The following is a 17334-nucleotide window of genomic DNA, read 5'->3' on the forward strand; positions in this document are numbered from 1 at the left end:
TTGAAGCGGCGGCGGTGGTGGGGGCAACGGAGGCAGCAACGGCAGTGGCGGCGGTGAAGTGGGCTATCGGAGAGGATGGGTTGGGTTTTTCAATTTTTTTTTTTAAATTATTTAAATAGATTTTAAAATTAATTTTTCTTAAAATTAATTTTTTTTTGTTGACATGGCTTATTTTTATTGATCTATTTTTCCATGTCACTGCAAGTGTACTGCACGCGTGTGCCCAGCTGGCATGAGGGGTTCAAATGACACAGTTTATCTTATGTTCGAGGGTCCAGATGGTCAACGTTTCAGTTAAGGGGTCTAAATGAAAAATCAGGACAAGTTCAGGGGTCCATCTATGACTTTGGCCTATTAAATATATAAACATTTTTACTTATTTATCATATATAGCAAGATTTTATGATTTGTAGCAGATTTGAGAAAAAAGTGCATGTGCATAGCCCTCTTATTTTCTCATCTGTATTCACCAAAACTTCCTTATACGCATTACCTCTCTTGATAGTCAAATTATTCATTTGTATGTACGAATCAAGAGGATTCGGGTACCAAAACTCATCAAACTCGTGATATGTTGTTTTTGTTTATTTAAGAAAAGACAATAGAAGTGGAGTATCACAAAAAAGGAATACGTGAGGCCTTGAAGTGGATATCTATTAGATAAAAAAACAGAGCACTAGTTGAAGGGCATATTACATTTTAGGGGGGAGGAAGCACTCATTCTCACTCGTTTTCTTTACACCATTGTGGAGGGACGGAGTGAATTCATAGATACATACGAGGGAGGACTTGATTTGGGGATTAAAATATAGGAAAATACGGTGAGGGAGAAAAAATCAATAGAATAGAAAGAACACTTTGCATTATAAGGAGAGGGAATATTGACATATAAGACTACATATAGGCACATATCAAACAACCCTCGAGGACTCTCTGCTTGATACTGATACTCGGAAGGACTCGAGGACTCCTTGACACCACTCATGATCCTCGAAGACACTCTGCCTGATGCAATGTAACGACCCGTTAGGTCGTTTTGTGATTTTACCCTTTTTTCTTAAATGACCTTTCCACTAGCTTTATTATGATGTGTTTGACTTGCGAGATGGGTGGCGTGATTCCCGAGACATTCTGGTGAGTTTTGGATAAGAAAAAGGATATTTTGAAAATCCTTAAGTTAAGAAATGAGAATGATTGACCAAAGTCAAAATCGGGGGTAAATGAGTCTGTATCGAAGTTTTGTCGATTCCATTAGGTTCGGAATGTGATTTATGACTTAGTCGAGCCGTTGGTTCGGATCCCAAGAGACTCGGGGGTACTTTGGACCTTTGGTTGGAAAATTAGCTTTTGAGATGATTTGGAGTTGACCACGGTCAAAATCGGGCCAAGACAATTTTGTATCGATGTTTTGAAAGCTCGAGAAGGTTCGTGTGATGATTTTAACTTGTCCACAAGTTTTGGTGAGATTTCGATGAGATTCGGATCGATTTGAGAGTTGTTTTTTGGCGAAGTTTGGTGCGACTATTGTTTTCTGCAATTTAAGCTAGTTTTTCACAAAAACTGCCCATTTTAGTTTAATTTAGTTGTTGCTTTCCGGTTTTTTTTTTTTTTTTTTTTTATGCTATTTCATTAATGTAATAACTATTTATTAACATGGAAATAGAACTACATTTTTTACTCAACAATTTTTGCTCAATTATGTTCTTCACATTGTGTTCCGCTACAACTCAAATAAATGATGGCCAACGACCTAAGGACTAAGACAAATGGACAAAACAACCAATCATAGTGACAATTCATTACATACTTAAGTACAAAGGACAATTACGTACATTCAAATTAAAATATTAAAGATACTTCGGCCTTTCAGTTAGTCACCTAAACCTAACTTTAAAATACTACACAATTTCTTATGTCAATTGCAATATTTCATCCTTCAATTGGATAAGTTTTACTTTACAAGAGAAAATGACGACATAAGCACAAACAAGAATAAATCATATCATATTCTTTCTATTGTTGAATCTGATTTTTTTTTCTCTTTATCTTAATCTCACTCTTTCAATTATCAAACTCGGCTTTCAATTTTATCCCCATCTTTTGCTTGTCAAACATTTTTCTTGCAATACATTCTCTGCAACTTCGTGTCTTTTCAATTTCTCTGCAACTTCGTGTCTTTTCAATTTATCTTCGGGTTCACATTTCGTCTAACGACTTGAGCATGACAAATGCAGGTTTTGCATCAATTGCACAATCTTTCTGCTGAATTTTTTACAGGATCTTTCCTAAAGAAAATAAATAAGAAATAAATTAGTCATTATAAAACATTAACATGAAAAAAAAAAAAAAAAAAAAAGAGAGAGAGTGTCAAGCTGTGGCCAAAATGAAACTCACAGCGTTGCCACAATCAGCGTACAGCCAAATAACAAACAAGAGTGAAACTTGTTGTAAGAAAATCAAAGAATTGACAATAACAAGCATAAATTTGATAGTCAAGTCATGTTAAATCATGGAATTTTAGTTTCAGCATTATTATGCCATAACAAATGATTCCAACAAATATTTTAAAAAAAATTGACATTCAAATACAAACTTAACCCAATAATAGGGACATGTTGAGTATCTCCTGCATGGATTTAGCTTTGTCCAAGATGTCTATAATGGCAGTAAAAATTCATGCTTGCATCGAACTTTGCCGTTAATGTGATTTCCTCCCGAACATAACATATTCTAGCCATTAGCAGCACAATATGCTTCCTTCTATCCTCCATCAGATGAAATTAGGGCTTGTATCTCCTTTTCCTCAGGAACTTTGCCCTGAAACCATGTTGAATCGTTAGGTTAGGATTGTTTTCACAAAAGGAATTTGAGGGAAAGGTACTGGGGAGAGAAAACAAGTGGGAGAATGTCCGAATGTTTTAACGTTTTAAAATAAAAGGAGCTCATGGACTGTTAATATGAACTTACAATGTTTGTGAAAAAATAGATGATCCAAAATTGATAAGTTTTTAATACTTAAAGGACTAAAACTAGTACATGCATATTTAAGGGACCATCTAAGATCTATTCCAATAGATAAGGAACGATTTATGTCATTATCTCCTATATAATCACAATAAACATGGTCATCAACATAATAACTTCAATATACTCCTATGTAACGTGAATCAACTTCAATACTATAAAAAATAGGGGAATTTACATAAATATATAATCCAACAAGCTAAATTTCATCTACATAACCAATTAAACGAATTACAACTTTGTAGCCCAACAAAATATAACTCAGATGCAAAAAACCCTATTTTTCAAGCAAATATATAGATTTCATCCATTTTCATCCAGCAAGTTTTTCTCTCCCCTTCTACAATACACCTGCCACTTAATTTGATTGTTTTTTTTTTCTTCTTTTTATTCTGATTTTCATTTTTCGTTCCTAAATTAGATTACATTTTTTTGTTTCATTATTTTTCTATTTTTATGCTTATTTTTTGTTTGAAATTCGTAAACAAAGAAAAAAAGAGCACACTATTATTATTATTGTTTGAAGTTGAGCAACTCATAAACATTCTTATACACTAAGATATATTGTATATACATTCTTATACACTGATACATTTAAAATTATACAATATTATGCATAATTATACAATATATACACACATGTATATAATGTTTAAATAATGTATCTACCTTGTAGAAGTTTGTATAAACATTGATTATATACATTTGTACTAGAAACACCTTTCAGCCACCGCTACATCTTTATTTCAAAACCAAAATCACCATACACACACAAAAAAAAAAAAAAAAAAAAACGAAGTAGAAGAAATTTATAGCCTATACTAAGATACATTGTGTATACATTCTTACACACGGATACATTTACGACTATACAATATTAGACACAACTATACATAATTATACAATATTTACACACATGTATACAATGTTTAAATAATGTATCTATACTGTAAAAGTATGTATAAACATTGATTATATACATTAGTACTAGAGAACATCTTTCAGCCACCACTACATCTCTATTTTAACACCAAAATCACCATACACACACAAAAAAAAAGTAGTAGAAGAAGAAATTTATAGCCTATACACAATCAAGCACACGAGACTTTTTTTCTCAAATCAAGATCTCAAATGAAAGAAAAATAATGAACCAGAAATAGAATTTCAGATCTTGCACAGATCTGAAGAAAGGCGAGAGCACAATGGCAGTGAAAATTGTTCTTCGAGACCACCATTTATGCTTGAAAAAGGAGAAAGTGAAGAGAAATTTAGAGATTTTAACTTACTAAGAAATGAATCTTTTCAGATCTGGATGAATTAGACAGAGGAAGAGAGAAGTGGATAGAGAGAGAACTTAGTGTTGAGAGTGAGTGAAGACAAATGAAATGTGAAGGGTGTGTGGGTGAAAGAGAAATTTCCCAGTACAAATTGGGCTTTTTGTGTAAGAACATAAATATGGGCTAAACCGGGTAAATATTTTCTCCAAATAATCATAGAGTGTTATTTCCCTAAAAAGGGGGAAATTTCAGGAACATACAATAGGCTGACTTACATTGCAAAAATACAGCCCATAACATACATTGCAAAGCTTTGGCAAAAAATAATAGGTTTAAATTAAACCTCGTTAGAGAGAAAATCAAGCTTCTTCTTGTCCTCTCCTTTAACGACAACACAAAAAAATCAGTTTTACTATTATACATTCTTGTACGCTGGTATTACACAATTATACAAAATTATAAAGATTTATACAAATATATACACTTGTATATACAATATTTAATAATGCATCTACATTTTATAGGTGTGTATAAAATAACGATAATACATGTATACAATAGAAAATACCTTTTAGCCACCATTACACCTCAATTTCAACACTAAAATCACCATAGAAGTAGAAGCAGTAGAAGGAGTAGTAGAAGAAGAAGAAGTAAAAGAAGTAGTAGAAGTAGAAGTAGAAGTAGAAGAAGTAGTAGTAGTGAGAAATCCACTAAATACCTGTAAACAATGTATCAATCTTGTATAATAGTGTATAAGAGGTGTTTATACACCCATATACGCTAGTATACAATATTATACACTTATACAAAAACAAGTTTCGTCTTCTTCGTTGCATCCAAGCACTAAATTCATCCAAAACACCTCAAATGCTACATCAATTAACACCCTAAAATTCATGTTTAGGCTCCTCAATACGTACTCGATCTTTTGCAAAAATACCCACTCGAAACAGAGCTTATTCACAGAAACCCGATTTTCAAACTTTGAAACATCGAGCTTCAACAATGGTCATTCTACGGAGTTTCTGCTTCCCGTTCACGTTCTCAGCCTTAAATCAATGGATCTGGTAATCACGTTTTCAGCTTCAAACAACATTCTCCAACAAATTCGGATCGAATTGGGGGTAAGGGACAATGGAGATATACCTGGATGAAAAAAAAATGCTATAACCACTGCGAAAAAATGAGGGAAAAGATGATAGTAGATATACCTAGAAGACAAAGGAAAACATAAGACCAAATGGGGAGGTAATGAACATTGGAAATATACCTGTTGAAGTTGAAATCAGAGGAGAAGAAAGAACAAAGAAACTGTACTATGAACGATGAAAACATTGAAGTGGGTTAACAGATGTAAAGTAATTTTAACTTTACATAGATAGTGGGCCATTTTAAAAAAGAACCTCAAATATGGGCCCAATTTGATTGTAATCGGACCCGAATTGATATACAGTGTAATTAAGTCAATTTTGTTTGGACAAGAAGCGTACTTGTAAAATAGTGATGAGAAAATCTTTAGGTCCTAAAAAAATGAAACACTCGATTATGTTATTGGCTATGGTGTGTAAATTGTAATTATTAAAGTGGAACAAACAGTATCATTGAAAAAATAATGATAAATTGGGGGTTATATTGTGTTGTATATTGAGCTCAATAGCCACAAAGGTGTAAAAATTACAAAAAGATAATCCCCTCCTCTATACAGTATGTTTGAGAAAAGGAAAAAACATTGAAATCAAGCGTCCCCTTGGATGACGGGGAGAAAGGAAAAAAGAAAATGGAGGTGTGAAGAGGTGTAGGAGGCAGTGGGAGTAGATGGTGATATGAGAACAGGAAAAGTGTTACACTTCGAAAACTTTTCACATCGTTTGCATCGTAAGTAAACTAACGTAAGCCCGGACAGGTTATAGAACCCTTATAAGGTTAAGGAATACTTCTAAACAAGTGTTAAGCAAGTGTCTAAAGGTTTCGAGATCAAGCGAAATGATGGAATTAAGTTTGTCAAAACTTTGGGAAAACTTGGCAGAATTCCGGACAGAATTTTTGGTCCAACTTGAGGGAGGTGTATATCCTATAATATGAGGAGTTATGAAATTCATAACCTAATAAATTGAAGGTCATTGAGTCTAGTTTCCAATGCAACAAACCGTTCGTTGATACGACATCAGAGTAGAAAGTTATGAGCGTTTTAAGATAGGCTGCTAGGGGCTTCTCCGCAAATGCGAGCCAAGGCCTCCCGAATGCGAAGGGCAATTATTGAGGTGGTGGAAACCGACCTTGTGACCTATATAAGCCTCCACCCCTCCATTTTCCTCATTCTTCTACACATTTCAAGACCCCTAAAGACCCTAGAATCATCTCCTAACATTCTTTATCATTAAAACCAAGAAATCATAAGGAGGTTATGTAATCTAGGCTCGGGAAGCTCGTGGCAACATCGTATTATCGTGATTATTGCGATGTAAGGTGAAAGATGGCGGGATCCTGGGTTTGAAACCATCAAGGATCAATTGGAAGTTAATAAGGTAAGATCCTCTCTTTATATCCATGGAATTACATTGATTCGAGATTATATTCGTTAAATTATAACATACTTAGTTGAATTGAGCAAAGGACGGAATAATCCTATATAGATGTTGATTGGATGAATTAGTGGCTGAATTGAATTTGATGTTGTTGATATTGAGTTGTTTTTTGGAGGATTTTATTGATTTAAAGTGAAGGAAAAACATAGTATAAAGGTCGTAGTTTGATATGTTGATGTTGTTGGCTTATGGACTGATATTCGATGGAAGTTTCGGACGGATTTGTATATGTTTGTCATGTAGTATCTTAATTATTTTATTGTTGATGTTGTTTGGGAGTTGTTTTGGAATTTGGAGGAAGTAGATGATATAGGGGAAATGCTGCCCGAATTCTCGTAACCTGAATTATCCTTCGATATACAACTTATCTAAGTTGATGTATGAACATGAAGTAATATGATTAAGGAGGTACCTTTCAATATAGGTACGAGTGAAGAGAGAGCATCAGAATAAAGATTCGTTCGAGGTGACGACTTGAAAACTAAGGTATGTTAAGGGTGTCCCTTCCTTTCTCAAGGCATGATCCTATTGTTATGAACTTTCACAAATGTTGTCCATAATGATTCCTCTCATAGAAATGCTAGAAGCTTACATTCTTGATGTTTTTACGATATTATTGATGTAGGTCTCACCTTATGATTATTGTTCCTTTAAGGTGAGATATGTCCATAATAATAGTTCCATAATGGAAATCGAAGGTTTACCGACCTTACGTCACTCCGATGAATTTAGAAATGTGTTCTTAAGGAATGTTTTGTAAGACATGAATAGTGTGCTAGTAGAAGATCCCTAATGAGGTATTTAATGCTAGAAGAGAGGCTTATGATGAATCTCTGGATTTGGTTAAGGTTTAGTTAATCGGGAAGAAGTCTTAATGGCCTCGAAATGTGTTTATAAGTCTTATGTAATCATGTAGGCATTAACGGATAAGTAATGATCATGAGAAGAGCATAGAAGCTAATAGATAAAGAATGAGCACTAAAAGTGTATTAAGGGTACCTATAATGGATAATTGGATCGGGCTACACGTTCCGCAGCATATGCATTCATAATTGGATCGGGCTGCATGTTCCGCAGTATATGCATTCATGATTGGATCGGGCTGCACGTTCCGCAGCATATGTATTTATATTTGGATCGGGTTGCACGTTCCGCAACGCATGTATTCATATTTGGATCGGGCTGCACTCCGCAGCACATGCATTCATATTTACCACTTCTCAGTTGGGTAGATAGCATCAGGATGATAAGTAGGTCAGTGACACAGTATTGTACATAGATGTAGTTAATCACATGAAAGTATAGAGAGACATACATGCTAGATTCTGATTGGTAAGTCAGAAGTGCTAGGTTGATTCTTATCCTTCTTCTTTACAGTGTATCCTTATTATGTTATATTCCCGCCTTGCATACTCGGTACATTACTCTTACTGACCTCCCTTTGCTGGGGGCACTGCGTTTCATGCCCGCAGGTCTTGAGATACAGGTTGACGAATCTCTCAGTAGGACTATCAGCTTCAGCGGATCGTCAGCAAGTGCCATTTTACGGGGCTTGCTCTTTGGTATATGCTATGTTCAAATATTATGTATATGCACTCCTAGAGGCTCATAAACAGTATGATGTATGTAGATGTCATGTGTAGCCTTGCCGGCTACATGTTATTATGAGGACACTTGTAGCAGCCTTGTCGGCATATATATATGTATGGTCATGCATATGTTTTCCAATGTATTGGGCCTTTTTTGCTTGCAGTTGTTTTCTATGTTACAATGAGCTCATATTTCAAGCTAGGATAGTTGTATTGAGATTATGTTAGTATGCGCCAGGTGGTGATCAGTCTAACGAACCGGGTGCCCGTTATGCCCCTCGTTGGGGTGTGACAAAAAGTGAAGAGAGAGAAGAGAGAGGGTAGGACTTGGAGGAACAAGTGATCTACTTTATAACCCCTCCTCAGATCTCAACCCCAAAGCAACCCTTTTCTCTCTGTCTACATCCCCTTTGTTTCATCGCTTCAATTCGCCACCCCCCACCCTCAAGCTATTATTATTCATTTAAATTTTGATTCCACGACCAAGAATTCCTTTTCCTGTTCTTCTCTCCCATTTATCTCCTTCTCTTTTCTCTCAGCCCATTTACCCTCAAACTTGCAATGTCCTAATGGCTACAATATTTGATCTCAAGCCATTATGGGGGAATTCTAGTTTGTAAGGGAGATTATTTTGACCAGGCTTCAATGGAAGATTGGTCCAAGTATGCATGTAGTCCTGCTCATTTAGCAGTAGCTAACGAGACTATACCACTTTGAAATCGATCGTTAGTTTCCTGCATCGTCTCGCCAAGGCTGGTAAAGTCAACACTGAATCGGAGTCTCTGGCCGCTGAGATTGATGCTGATGTTGTTTCTGCAGTGATCGACATGCTAGATGTTCCTGGACGTGAAACACCTTTGCATGTTGATGTTTGGTTGAGAGACCCAATCTCTGCTGAGATATTGATGGCTGCAGGTACGGGATGTCAAATGGGCGGGTTGGGATAAAATTGGCTTCACAATTCACTTTGTAAATGTCGTACTTACTAAATACTTCTTTTGTCCATTTTTGTGTTATAGCCCGCATTTTGTATGTTCGGAAAATTTGAGGTACTTGCGAAAAATTAGCAGCAAGACTATTTTAATCTACAAGTTGTTGGTGAATATTATTTGTGAATATGGTTGGTATAGAATATTGTGAAAGGCTAGGGGTACAAAGGAAAATTCACAAATGGGGTCATGGAAATAATGTGGAAGGCTAGGGGCAAAATGGTAATATTGAGGAAAGTCGAGGGGCAAAACGGAAATTTCACCAAAGAGGTTCATGAAAGTTCCAAAAGGGCCATATTGGCCATGTAAAAAAAAAAAAAGAATGAAAAATGATGACAAATAAGTCATCTTGCTATATATTTTAAGAAATTTCTGGAAGGGGCATGTGCCCCTCACATGCTTATGGGAATTATTTATATATATGAGTAAATGGAAGAAAACTCTAGATAATTTATTTTCCCCACAACTTAAGAGAAAGGAAAAGAAGATGAAGGAGAAAAAAAAAACTATAAGGCCATTCGGCCATACATGGTGAGAGAAGAACCTTGAGGAAAAAAATTTCAAAAATTATTTTCCTACTAATTGGAAGGACCCTAGCAAAGTGAAGCAATTGTTGGAGCAAGAAATCCCCTTTTTGTTGCAAGTTCATGATCATAGTCCAATGAGAAGTTGAAGGAAAAAGGTAAGATTTAATCCTCTTTTCATGTGTTGTGGGTGATTATGTGTGTTGTAGTATGTAAAAGTGGATGAAATTCATGGAAGATATATATATGTAGCGGTGGCCGAATGGGGTGTGTGTGTGTGGAAAAATGAATTGAATTTATTTAGTAGTTTGATTGTTGTTGTGTTGTGGATTCCATGATGTTAAATGAAGGTTTGGTAACTTGGGAGTGAAGTTGTAGTTGTGGCCGTGTAGGTGGGGCATTGTATGGAAGGAATGAATTAATTTTACTTAGTATTCTAATTGTTGTTGTAATAGATTTTATGATGTTAAATGAAGATTTAGTGGTTTAAAGTGAAATGGAGATCGTTTGTGATTATTGGAGGAGTTAGTGTAATAATAGTATGGTTCCTATATTTGTATGAATGAAATTGTAGCGTGTGGATTGTGAATGTAACTCATGGATTTAGAGGTAAAGGATGTGGTTGGAAGATTGAAATATTGGGGTTGTTTGAATTGAATTGAGTTGAATTGAATTGCACTAAATTGAATTGAATTGAATTGAATATAAAAGAGATACACATTAAATTAATTGTTGAAGTTGTAAGTATGATTGTTGGTAATGTTGTTAATATTTTGGCCGAGTTAAATTCTCGGGTTTGCTGTTGTTAAACTGGCCGAGTTAGATTCTCGGGGAGGTTGTATTTATAGGGGAAATGCTGCCGAAATTTCGGCAAAATATAAATGAATTCATTTTAAAGAATAAGACGAGTATATGTCGATGAATCAAATGATTATGTCAATTTTCTTGAATGTAGACTAACAAGTTTGGATAAATAAGCGTAACTAATAAGGCGTGGCACAGGTATGTAAGGATTACCCTTTCTTTCTTTGGCATGTCCTAGAGCCACATAAGGTATGGTATGATATGCACTTTGGGGGAAATTATACTCTTGAATTCTGAGTTTTGTCCCTAAAGAGTTCTGTATGCGTAAGTATTCAAAGTTTTGTATGATATGTTTCTGAATGGCATTAGAAAGACAATTGGTATGATTAACATTTTGATTTCCAAATGATGGTACGCTCAACTTTCCCGTTGAGTCTTTAATATATTTTGATATGTACATATGATTCTAAAAAGTTATATTTGATTTGATCCATATAATATCCGGAAGTGAATTGCTTCTGAATTTCTATTTAATGAGTTTTCGAGTCTGCTTATGATTCTGATTCACTTCTGATATAAGTATGTTTGATATGATCCAGTTTGTTATATGATTGAGTAACGAGATAAGTATAAAGAGTTTTGTTTCTGAAAGAATTCAGGGAGTCATAATGTCCCTAACTCTTATAAAAGATATCAGATTTGCTTTGTAACGTTCGTAATGGTTTCTGTGGTGAAAGTATCCGTAACTCTCATGTACTAATTCTGGTCGATTTGAAACATGTTTATGACCCTTCAAAGGTCGGTATGTGTATGTATCTGTCGAGTCTTGATTTGTGTGCATATGGTTCCGCACTCCTCTGTTCGTGCAAGTCTCTGTATGTCTATTCACTGCGTCCCGGGCCAGGGCATGTTCTCGTGCGTACTCCTCGGCATTGTTCACCGCGTCCCTCTCACTTGCGGACCGGGGCACGTTATATATGTATGATGTGATGATGGGGCGGTGGCCAGGATGGCACATGATTTGTTCACCGCGTTCCGCAAAAGAGGGCCAGGGCACGTTACATGCATATATGATACATGACATTGGCATACATGATTTCATTCACCGCGTCCCTCACCAAGGGCCGGGGCACATTATATGGATACATGATATATGATTCACCGCGTCCCTCACCGAGGGCCGGGGCACGTTATATGCATATGTGATATCTGATTCTGTCATGCATGATCTGTGTTTGGAAAGTCAGCGCTTTGGCAGTCTGTACGTTCTGTATCCCTTCTGGCATATGACATCATTTGTGTCTGGAAAATAAGCATTTTGGTACTCTGGATAACGTGCTTACTTTTGTACTGTCTGTTCGGTTATAGTTCTGTTTTCTGTATTCCTTGCCTTACATACTCTGTACATATTTCGTACTGACCCCCTTTCTTCGGGGGTTGCGTTTCATGCCACGCAGGTACACCCAGATGAGTAGAAGTCATTACAGAAGATGTTCCAGCGGAGTTGGCAAGCTCCACTTGCTCCTGGAGAACTGCCGAGTCAGAGTTTATGTGTTATGGTTTCTGATCAATGTTAGAGACTTTGCAGACAGAGTCGTGGGTATTGGTTGTCAGTCCTGTAAGCGGCTCCATCAGCCGATGTGTCATTTGTATTATGTTACAAGTTTTATGTGATTACGGATTCTGTTGATTTGAGAACACAAAAAAAAAAGTTACTGAAAGCTTTATTATGTATTTCATTTTTAATTTACTTTAAGAAGTTTTAAGCGGTGATGTGTGTACTAAGAGTCAGTGGGTTCGCTCGGCTTCGGATATGAGGTCGGTTGCCCATCACACCCTAGTCAGGTTAGGGTGTGACAAAGTGGTATCAGAGCAGGTTTGTCCTAGGGGTTGTCTGCAAAGTCGTGTCCGGTAAAGTCTTGTTTATGGTGTGAAGCGCGCCACATTTATAAACAGGAGGCTACGGGGCATCTAGGGATTGTTGACCTTCTTTCTGTCTTAGATCGTGCGATAGAGCCAAGTCACAGGAAATGAGATTCCTTACGTAAGCCTTACATACAGCGAAAAATGGCAAGTGGTGACATGGGAGGTCATAAAGGTAAGTCTGGATATATTTGTTCTGCTACCTGAAATAGAAAGTTCTGGATGGCTAGAATGTGATATGTAGCCATATGCTCTGTAAGGTATTGTTGGTATTTGCTGCGTACAGATTTCGAATGATAAGAATTTGAAAAGGTGACTATTAAAGATCAAAAAGGGGTAAAATGGTAATTGTAAAAGAAAGGACGTGTTACGAGCATGCCTCGGAATCTGTAAAACCTTGACTTGCTCCAGATTAGGTAGTAAAGGACATACGAGGAAGTGGACGTGATTATATAAGCATTAAGGCACCGAATCCCACCAAAGTTTCGAGGTTAAGGGTGCTAAGGTGGGAGGATGGGTGACCCCCCTGAGAAGTATGAAGAAATTCCACAAATTTAAGTATAAGAGACAAACTAGAGGCTAGAATGGCCTAAGGAAAACTAGAAGTATACGGGATGGTTAGAGATTATAAGGAGCCACCTAGCACGCGACAGGCGAGACTAGAGAAGGGACAAAAGTTACGCTACAACCTTGGAATTAGGATAGGTTTGAACGACGTTTGGAAGTATTTTGTGGGCTAGTTGATAATAATTATGTATATACATATGAATGCGTATGATGCCTCATTTGTGATTGTATTAGTGGACACGTGTGTCCCAACGACCGGCGCTACGATAAAGAAGGCCTCAGTCGAGTAAAGGATACCGAAACCTGAGTGGTAGTAAGAAATAAATGGTGCAAGCGTTAGAAGATGAGCCGCTATTTTCACTACAGGACAAGGATAGAAAAAGTCTTAATACTGTGATGTTTGAAAAAGAAAGTGAGTGAGTAGATGGTAAAGAAAGAGATCAAAGTGATAGAGATTGAGTGAAAAGTAAGGGAACCTCGGTAAGTGAAACCCCCGAACGAAACTATCGGTAAAGAACGAGACTATTTGGGTAAGAACTCGAAGATAGGCACGTGAAAAGAATAAAGTGTGGTAATATAGAACGGAAGAGGAATATGTGAGACTCGAGAACCGATTTCGATAGTGGGCTTAAAGTAATAGTGATTATGATAAGGGATGTGAAGCGGGCAAAAGAATGATTAAGTCTTGTGAGGACATAGACACAAAGTGAAAGAAAGATTTACGGTAAGAAGTTTCGATATGTTATGCGCCGAGTTGGAAAGAAAGACGAGGGTACTCGAGGACCGTTGACGGATAGGAATCTCCCTAAAAAGAGGGGGGGGGGGGATATGTTATGTATATTAGATCACGATTCGAATCCCTCATACTGGGCAAAGTTGCGCCGTACCTAAGTGTGCAGCGACATGTTTTAGAGAGTAATGAAGAGAGCAAGAAAGGGTTGCAAGTTAAGTTCACAACGGGTAATAGAGAAAATGATAAGATTCAAAAGATATTTCGGATAACAGCGATTGTTATAATGAAAGTATTAACAATTGGTAGTTTGGAAACTTTTGAAAGAAAGAAAGAATGCAGTGCCTAGGGATGAAATAAAAGAGTTCATCGGATACTAGAAAATGGTTCACGAACCGTTAATTATACGGAGCATGAGAGTATACGCTATGAGATCATATGAACCATTGACGTGAAGCGATGTTCGACCATATTTGTAAGGAACTCACGCCAGAGTGTCGATACAAAGAAAATAAAAACAAGTACACTTGTGTCGAGAAGTATGAGAGCAAGGAACAACCTCTGGCCATATTGAATCGTTAAGCAAAGGTTGCGTACTAAAGACATGGCTTCTGTTAAGATGTGGTCACAAAACCATAATAACGAAGAGATGAGCTGGGAAGGACAAGGGTAGTAAACTGGCACAATGGATTGGGGAACCTATGACACAGAATAAGAACTCATAAAAAGGCCGAGGAGATTGACTATAGAGAAACAAGGCGAAGGATAAAGAACGGATATGAAGGGAAGAATAACTATAAAGGAACCCCCTCCCAAAGTGCTACTAGACCCCATAAGATCAGTTGAACATTCGAGGACGAATGTTCTAAAGGGGGGGAGGATGTTATAGCCCGCATTTTGTATGTTCGGAAAATTCGAGGTACTTGCATGTTGATGTTTGGTTGAGAGACCCAATCTCTGCTGAGATATTGATGGCTGCAGGTACGGGATGTCAAATGGGCGGGTTGGGATAAAATTGGCTTCACAATTCACTTTGTAAATGTCGTACTTACTAAATACTTCTTTTGTCCATTTTTGTGTTATAGCCCGCATTTTGTATGTTCGGAAAATTTGAGGTACTTGCGAAAAATTAGCGGCAAGACTATTTTAATCTACAAGTTGTTGGTGAATATTATTTGTGAATATGGTTGGTATAGAATATTGTGAAAGGCTAGGGGTACAAAGGGAAATTCACAAATGGAGTCATGGAAATAATGTGGAAGGCTAGGGGCAAAATGGTAATATTGAGGAAAGTCGAGGGGCAAAACGGGAATTTCACCAAAGAGGTTCATGAAAGTTCCAAAAGGGTCATATTGGCCATGTAAAAAAAAAAAAAAGAAAGAATGAAAAATGATGACAAATAAGTCATCTTGCTATATATTTTAAGAAATTTCTAGAGGGGGCATGTGCCCCTCACATGCTTATGGGAATTATTTATATATATGAGTAAATGGAAGAAAACTCTAGATATTTTATTTTCCCCACAACTTAAGAGAAAGGAAAAGAAGATGAAGGAGAAAAAAAAACTATAAGGCCATTCGGCCATACGTGGTGAGAGAAGAACCTTGAGGAAATTTTTTTCAAAATTTTTTTTCCTACTAATTGGAAGGACCCTAGCAAAGTGAAGCAATTGTTGTAGCAAGAAATTCCCTTTTTGTTGCAAGTTCATGATCATAGTCCAATGAGAAGTTGAAGGAAAAAGGTAAGATTTAATCCTCTTTTCATGTGTTGTGGGTGATTATGTGTGTTGTAGTATGTAAAAGTGGATGAAATTCATGGAAGATACATATATGTAGCGGTGGCCGAATGGGGTGTGTGTGTGTGGAAAAATGAATTGAATTTATTTAGTAGTTTGATTGTTGTTGTGTTGTGGATTCCATGATGTTAAATGAAGGTTTGGTAACTTGGGAGTGAAGTTGTAGTTGTGGCCGTGTAGGTGGGGCATTGTATGGAAGGAATGAATTAATTTTACTTAGTATTCTAATTATTGTTGTAATAGATTTTATGATGTTAAATGAAGATTTAGTGATTTAAAGTGAAATGGAGATCGTTTGTGATTATTGGAGGAGTTAGTGTAATAATAGTATGGTTCCTATATTTGTATGAATGAAATTGTAGTGTGTGGATTGTGAATGTAACTCATGGATTTAGAGGTAAATGATGTGGTTGGAAGATTGAAAGATTGGGGTTGTTTGAATTGAATTGAGTTGAATTGAATTGAACTAAATTGAATTGAATTGAATTGAATATAACAAAGATACACATTAAATTAATTGTTGAAGTTGTAAGTATGATTGTTGGTAATGTTGTTAATATTTTGGCCGAGTTAAATTCTCGGGTTTGCTGTTGTTAAACTGGCCGAGTTAGATTCTCGGGGAGGTTGTATTTATAGGGGAAATGCTGCCGAAATTTCGGCAAAATATAAATGAATTCATTTGAAAAAATAAGACGAGTATATGTCGATGAATCTTATTATTATGTCAATTTTCTTGAATGTAGACTAACAAGTTTGGATAAATAAGCGTAGCTAATAAGGCGTGGCATAGGTATGTAAGGCTTACCCTTTCTTTCTTTGGCATGTCCTAGAGCCACATAAGGTATGATATGATATGCACTTTGGGGGAAATTATACTCTTGAATTCTGAGTTTTGTCCCTAAAGAGTTCTGTATGCGTAAGTATTCAAAGTTTTGTATGATATGTTTCTGAATTACATTAGAAAGACAATTGGTATGATTAACATTTTGATTTCTAAATGATGGTACGCTCAACTTTCCCGTTGAGTCTTTAATATATTTTGATATGTACATATGATTCTAAAAAGTTATATTTGATTTGATCCATATAATATCCGGAAGAGAATTGCTTCTGAAGTTCTATTTAATGAGTTTTCGAGTCTGCTTATGATTCTGATTCACTTTTGATATAAGTATGTTTGATATGATCCAGTTTGTTATATGATTGAGTAACGAGATAAGTATAAAGAGTTTTGTTTCTGAAAGAATTTAGGGAGTCATAATGTCCCTAACTCTTGTAAAAGATATCGGATTTGCTTTGTAACGTTCGTAATGGTTTCTGTGGTGAAAGTATCCGTAACTCTCATGTACTAATTCTGGTCGATTTGAAACATGTTTATGACCCTTCAAAGGTCGGTATGTGTATGTATCTGCCGAGTCTTGATTTGTGTGCATATGGTTCCGCACTACTCTGTTCGTGCAAGTCTCTGTATGTCTATTCACTGCGTCCCGGGCCAGGGCATGTTCTCGTGCGTACTCCTCT

The 17334-nt window shown here is 36.4% G+C and overlaps 1 long non-coding RNA gene and 1 pseudogene across 2 annotated transcripts; one reads left to right on the forward strand and one right to left on the reverse strand.

Annotated features, from left to right (window-relative positions):
* Positions 1-1334: 1334 nt before the first annotated feature.
* LOC132605036 (uncharacterized) lies at positions 1335-4446 on the reverse strand. Of its 2 annotated transcripts, XR_009568981.1 has the most exons (3): positions 4314-4446; positions 2599-2817; positions 1335-2285 (listed from the first exon to the last, which is right to left on the reverse strand). It is a non-coding gene; the product is annotated as an uncharacterized LOC132605036 (long non-coding RNA). The 2 variants fall into 2 exon arrangements; XR_009568980.1 differs by lacking the exon at positions 1335-2285 and having other exon boundaries at positions 2485-2817.
* Positions 4447-9126: 4680 nt separating this feature from the next.
* LOC132606064 (uncharacterized) overlaps positions 9127-17334 on the forward strand; it is an 88835-nt pseudogene continuing 80627 nt past the window's right edge.

This window comes from Lycium barbarum, chromosome 8, assembly GCF_019175385.1.
Source record: "Lycium barbarum isolate Lr01 chromosome 8, ASM1917538v2, whole genome shotgun sequence".
NCBI classification, from domain to species: domain Eukaryota; kingdom Viridiplantae; phylum Streptophyta; class Magnoliopsida; order Solanales; family Solanaceae; genus Lycium; species Lycium barbarum.